Raw genomic sequence first — 6788 nt, 5'->3', positions numbered from 1 at the left:
CCCGTGTCCCCCCAGGACAGGAGCCGCCGGCAGGTCCCGGCCCAAAGCGGGGGGCGGGGGGGGGGACGGCAAGAACACCTAAGGAAGAGAAACCGGCCAGAGGGACGAGTGTGTGAGTGTGTGAGTGTAAGCACGTGAGAGTGAGTGAGAAATAGTGGGAAACACTGAGGATCAGAGTGAAATCAAAGGTCGAGAGGAATAAAGAGAAGATGAGTGTGAAAAGGGAGAGTGGGGGGGGAGAGGGGGGCGAGCAGAGGCAGAGAGGGGGAGAGAGACGGAGGATGGGAGGGGGAGGCAGGGTGGGGCTCAGGAGGAGGGGAGAAGCCTGGCCCCGAAAGAGCAGTTCGGGGACAGCAGGAAAGAAAACGAAGAGAGCGGACAGGGAAGCAAAACCGGGCAGAGCGCAGGCTGCCAGCGGCAGGGCTGGAGAGGGGCTGGGGGGGCTGGGGGGTGCGAGTGCGGGAGGCTGGGGGGGGCAGCGTCCCCAACCCAGGGGTGGGGGGTGGAGCCCAGAGAGATGGGAGGCGGAGAGCGAGGAGAAGGAGGGAGGGGAAAGAGACGGGGCCCAGTGGAATGGGGCGATTTTGAAAAGAAAGTGGGGAACAGAGAGAGAGGAAAAGAAGGGAGGAGAAGGTGCGTGTGAGAGAGAGACAGGAAAAGTGAGACCGAGTCAGAGAGAGGGAGAGAGAGAACTTCAGAGAGCAGGAGAGCCCCCCCCCCCGCCTCCTGCCCTTACCCCCAAACGGGCTTCACCCCGTCCCGCCTCCTAAAGGGGGTGGGAACTCCGCGTTTTCTGCCTGGTTTTTCTGTAAACCCACAACTTCTCTAATAAAAAATAAATGTAAAAATAACCCAGAAGTTCAAGGTGCAGGATGGGCAAGTGTGTCCTCAGCCACGCTGGCCCCGAGGCCCCTGTGAGGAGGGAGGCAAAGGGGCTGGAGAAGGGCGGGTGTGGAGGGGGTCAGAGGGAGGGTCAGGGGGGAGGGAGAGAGAGGGAGAGACAGACAGACGATAGCCAGGCAGACAGGCAGATACCGGCAGGACCTGGGAGAGGGTCAGAGGCAGAGAAGCAGAGACACATGGAGATGGAGACATGGAGAGGGGACGGGGGGGGGGGGGGGACGCGGTGGGGAGGAGAAGGGGAGGGAGGGAGGGTCAGAAAGAGAGCGAGATTCCGAGAATGAGAGACAGGAGACAGACAGACAGACCGAAATGGAGAGAGCGCGTACAGGAGAGAGACCTCGAGCAGGGAGAGAAAGGAGGAGGGAGAGAGAGAAGGGAGGGTGGAGAAGGGCGGGGAGGGGGCAAGGGGAGCTGAAGAGAGGGCGAGACACCCCAAGAGAGGTAAAGAGCAGGAGGCGTTGGGAGAGAGCGCCCTGGGACAAGTCCTCTGCCCGGCGGGAGCCTCAGTTTCCCCATGTGGTTTGCTTCCAGGTTCCACACGTTGCGGGCAGGAGGGCGTGAGGACAGCAGGAGGGCTCTGTTCCAGCACCTTCCTGACCCAGCTGCTTTAGTCCGCTCTGCGCCCACGAGGGACCGGCGATTATTACCCAGTCACCTGACTGAATTCGGCTCCATCTGGTAGCACCCTGGGGTGAGGATGGGCGCCCCCTCCACAGCTGTGGCGACTGAGAGCGCAGAGGATAGACAAGCCCCTTCTTCTGGAAAATTCACAGAAGAAAGAAAGAGAAAGAGACGGAGCCAGCAGAGCAGCAGCGGGGAATGTGTGTGGGGGTGTTACGGAGGGTACAGGGTGAGCCATCGGTGTGTGTAAATTCCCTGGCACACAGCAGGCACTCAATAAATGCCCTTTCCCTTTCCTGGTGGAGAAGGGGAAGGAAAGAAGGAGCAGCAGAGAGGAAGGGGAGGGGAGAGTAGAGGGTGTGGAAGGGGAGGCCATGCACATACAGAGCCTGGCACACAGTTGGTGCTCAGTAAATGCCCACTCCCTTCTTCAGGAGGGTGAAGACAAGTCAGAAAAGAGAAGAAACCAACGCAGAGAGAAACAAGGAGCCAGGACAGCCGGAGGGAAGGGGGCAGGGGGTAATTTGCCAGGTACACAGTAGGTGCCCATTAAGTGTTAGTTCTTTTCCCCAGAAGAAAGAAAAGAAATGGAAGATAAGGAGGAGGAGAAGAAGAGGAGAAAGAGGGGGAAACTCCAGCAAAGAGCAGGAATAGAAGGAGAAGAGAAGCCATGAGAGGAGGAGATAATATATGTAAAGTGGCTGGCTTACAGTGGGTGCTCAATAAATGCTCATTCCCCTCCCTGGCAGTGGGCACCGAGAAGGCAGCCAGGAGGAGGGAAGCAAGCAAAGAGGAAAAGATGAGAGAGAACAGAGTCTGTGAAGTGAGGGGACTGTATATAAAGGAGCGGCACACAGCAGGTGCTCAATACATGCAGTTTCCTCCCCCAGGAGAGAGCTGGTGGGGCAGAGAGGAGGGGGAGAAGCTGGGGGAGAGAAGGATCCAGGAGAGAAGAGAGGAAATGGGGAAGAGAGCATACAGGTGAGGCAGGGAGCACACAGGAGGCACTCAATAAATGCATGTTGGCCTCCTTGGAGGAGACACAGACGAACAAGAGGGAAAGGAAGGTGCAGACACAGGTGAAAGGAAAATAAGGTGTTGGCCAAGGAGGTCGCTTGCCGAGAGGAGGCGACGGGTCTGGAGGGGCAGGAAGGAAGAGGCAGTGGACGCACAGGTGGCGGCAGTGTGGGCAAATCATAGGCACACAGTTGGTGCTCTGTAAGTGCTGGCTCTTGTCCCCAGAAGAGGGCTCAGAGGGCAGAGGGAGGGAGAAGCCAGCCGAGAGAGAGGCAGGGAGAAAAAGGAAAGAGACGGGATTTATAGAGGTATTACAATGGGGCTGTTAATTACCAGACAGACAATGATTGTTCCTTCCCCAAGAAACAGCAGGTGGAGCAGAAAGAAGCCAGAGATGAAGAAATAAGGAGAAGCAAAGGTGCAAGGGAAGGGGAGGAGCATATGAAAATTGCATGGCACACAGTAGGTGCTCAAAAATGCCCATTTCCTTTCCTGGCAGAGAGAAGGCAGAAGCTGGGGTAGCAGAGACCACAGGTGAAGGAGAGTAGAGAAAGCACATGAATAGCTTGGTACACCAGAGGTACTCAGTAAGTGTGTTCCTTGTCTTAGAAGAGAGCAGAGAGCACAGAAAGATGAGGAGAGGATAAAGAAGAGGGACAGGGACAAAGAAGGAGAGGAGAGAAAAGGAGAGAAGGTAGGTAAAGTGCCTGGTACACAGGAGGTGCTCAATTTGTGCCTGTACACACACACACACACACACACACACACACACACACACACACACACACACACACACACACACACACACACACACACACACACCCCGAGAGGGCAGACAAGTCGGAAAGGAGAGAAAACTGACAGAGAGGAAAGAAAGAACCTGGGGGAGAAGAGAATGTGATAAGAGAGGAGACAGTGTGAATTCCCTGGCACACAGTAGGTGCTCAATAGGTGCCCATTTCCTTCCCAGGAGAGACCAGGAAAATCAGACAGGAGAGAAAGGAATCAGAGGGAAAGGGACAGGGGAGAAAAAAGGGGTATAAGGCAGGGAGGCACTATAGGAAATTGCCTGTCAAACAGTAGGTGCTTAGTAAATGTCCACTCCCTCGCTAGGAAGGGAGCCGGAAGCGCAGGAAGAACAAGCAGAGGACGCGGGGGAGACGGAGGGGGTAGGAGGGGAGAGGCGGCCTCTCGGGTGCATACAGCAGGGGCTCTATAAATGCCCGTCCCCTCCGCCAGGCAGAGCAGGAAGCAGGGGCGGGCGACAGCGGGGCCTGGCAGCCGCCCCCCCGCCGCCCCCAGCCCCCCCGCCGCCCCTCCCCCTCCCCCCGGCCGCCCCGCCTCTGGGGCCCGGACAAGGGCTCATTGTCGCCGCCCTGGCGCGGCGGGCCCGGGCCGGCGCTGGAGGGGAGGGACAGGGGAGGGATGGGGGGGGGAGGACAGGGGAGCCGCCCCGCCCCGGGCGCGAGGGGCGGCGGCGCTGTCGCTGTGTCTCCGTCGCCGGGTCTCGCTGTCTCTCCGTCTCTGAGCTGACACCTCCCCTCTGTCTCTGGAGCGAGCCCCCTCCGATCCCCCTCCCCCCAGGGCGGGAGGCAGAGGAGCGAGGAGGAAAGGAGGCGAGAGGAGCGGGGGGAGGTGCAGACAGAAACAGCTTTATTCAGCCGGGAACGCGGCGGCCGGGGCCCCCGTCCGGGCGGAGCTGGAGAGAAAGGGGGGGACCGGGAGGAGGGGGACGCAGAACAAGAAAGAAGGGGTGAGAGAGACGGGAAGAGAGAGAGAGAGAGAAAGGGACAGAAATAAGAGACGGGGGTGGGGAGTGGAGGGTCACAGAGAGAGAAAGAGACAGAGACTCAGAGACGGGGAGGGCAGGGGAGAGCCAGAGACAGATGGAGAGAAAGAAATGGAGACTGAAGGCAAGAGGAGAAAAGGGGAGGGATGGAGATGAGGAGGGAGACAGAGACGGGGGCGGGGGGGGCAGGAGAAGAGAGAGAAGAGAGACAGAGAAAGAAAGGGGGAGAGAAAGGAGATAGGAACAGAGACGGAGACAGAGAAAGGGAGAGAGAGGAAGGGAGGGAGAGAGAGAAGGGGAAGGGATAGATGGGGGGAGAAAGACAGGAAGAGAGAGAGAGGGAAAGGAGGAGACAGAAGAACAAAGAGAGATGGGGAAGGAGTAAGAGAGAGGGAGAGAAAGGGAGAAAAAGAGGGAGGGAGAGAGACGGGGAGAGAGAGGTGGGTAGAGCCAGGAACAGAGAGAAAAGGGAAAGAGAGAGGGAGAGAGAGAGGGAGAAAGGGAGAGAGGGAAAGGGGGAAGAGAAAGATGGGGGAGAGAGACAGGAAGAGAGAGAGAGGGAAAGGAGGAGACAGAGAGAGAAACAGAGAGGGGAAGGGGTGAGAGAGAGAGAGAGAGGGAGAGAATGAGAGAGAGAGGGAGAGAGGGAGAGAGGGGCAGGGGGAAGAGAGACCCTGAGACAGGCCGGAGCTGGAGCGCCCGGGAAGTCGAGGCGGGCGCGCCCCTCTCACCTGGCGTCGGCGGCGGCCGTCCCCCCGGGCCGCGCCGCGCGATTTAAGGGGTACCCCAGGATCGGGCCCGCCCCCCGGCCGGGTCTTATCGGGCCAGTCCTGGGCTCTGCGCGCTAAATCGGGCCTCAGCTGTCAGCACCGGGGGGCGCGGGGACAGCTGTCACCCCCACACCTGCCGCGTGACCGCAGCCCCCTTCCCCTCCCCCACCCCCGCGGCTCGGCGGCCCTTGCTGTCTGCGGGGGGGGTCCTCGACGGGCAGCTGGGACCTCTGAGCAGGGAGCCCCCCACCCCCTGCGGCTCCGGGACCCCCTCAGTGGGCGCTATGGCCAAGGGCGGCCCTGCCAGGCAGGGTTTCGGACCGTGAGAAGTGGGGGGGGGGCAGGGGGGAGCAGGGCGGCGGGCGCCCGGCACCCCAGGGGCACACAGTAAGTGCTCACTCAGTGCACCCGCGTTGCATGGCCTTCCCCAGCTCTGGGAGGGGTTGGAACACAGGGGGTCTGGGGGCCCCGTCCCCCCTCCATGCCCTCCCCCCTCCTGCGGAGCCTCACTCAGACCATATTAGGGCAGAAGCCCCTGGAGGGCCCATCGTGTCACAGGCCAGGAATAGAACCCCGGCCGCCGGGCTGTCTGGGGCCAGCAGGGACAGGTGGGGGGCGGGGGGGGGGCAGAGGGAGAGTCCCCCAGAGAAGGGGCTGGGCAGGGAGACAGAGAGACACAGCTCTGGATCTCTGCGTGGCTGTTCTGTAAGCAACAACTTCTCTAACAAAAAATACACATAGTGGGGGAGAGACAAGACAGACAGACATGGAGGGAGACAGAGATACAGAACTTAAAGGGATTAAGGCAAATTGCTGTAGAGAGACTCGGACAGAGAGAGAGAGAGTCAGGGACCCCGCTGGGGAGGGAGGGGCCAGGCCCTGGGGCACCGGGGAGCAGGGAGCGGGGTGCGGGGTGCGGGGCCGCCCGGTTCGTGCTCACCCCTGCTCCTGCCCGGAGTCCTGGGAGCTGGAAACGCCCCCCAGCGCCTTTATGAGCGTCCCGGGAGGCGGCGTGTCCCTCCCTGATGGGGTGTGACAAGGACCAGCTCTCCCCCACATCCCACCCGAGAGGCCGCTCAGCCCCTGGCCAGGGAAGGTGCAGGAGCACCCAGGAGTGCAGACTTTACAGGGGTCCCACGGGGCAGGGGTGGGGAGAGGGGCCTTTCCAGAATCGGAGCTGACTGCACGGGACCTGGGCCGTTTCCAGGCGCAGTTTCACCCTGCGGCTGCTCGGGGAGGGGACAGGGCCGGGGAAGGTGGGGGCCCTGGCAGGAGCCTGTGGGAAGCAGGCAGGGCCCCCAACGCGGGCTGAGGAGCCGGGACCTTGTCCGGGGGCGCTGGGACCCCGGCAGTGGGGCACCGTGAGCAGGGAAGGGCGGCGGCAGCTCCGGGTGTGCAGACGGACGGACCAGAAGGGGTCCTGAGCTGGGACGGGGGACCTGGGCCCGCGGGCCATGGGGGGAGGAAACGGGAGAGGGGGACGAGTCATCCGCGGTCTGGCCCCAGGACCACAAGACAGGGGGTCACCCCAAGAGACAGGAACGCAGGCAGGGGAGGGGATGGAAAGGAGCGGGGAGCCCCATAAGTCTGGGCAGAAGTGGGGGACCCAGAGGCAACAGGGAGGCTATGGGGCTGCAGGGGCAGGAGGGTCCCGCCTTGGGGTGCATCAGAGCCTGTCCCTTCTCCGC

Source organism: Choloepus didactylus, chromosome 27, assembly GCF_015220235.1.
Source record: "Choloepus didactylus isolate mChoDid1 chromosome 27, mChoDid1.pri, whole genome shotgun sequence".
NCBI lineage: Eukaryota > Metazoa > Chordata > Mammalia > Pilosa > Megalonychidae > Choloepus > Choloepus didactylus.
The sequence above is the reverse complement of the archived record's forward strand: the minus strand, read 5'-3'. Positions refer to the sequence as shown.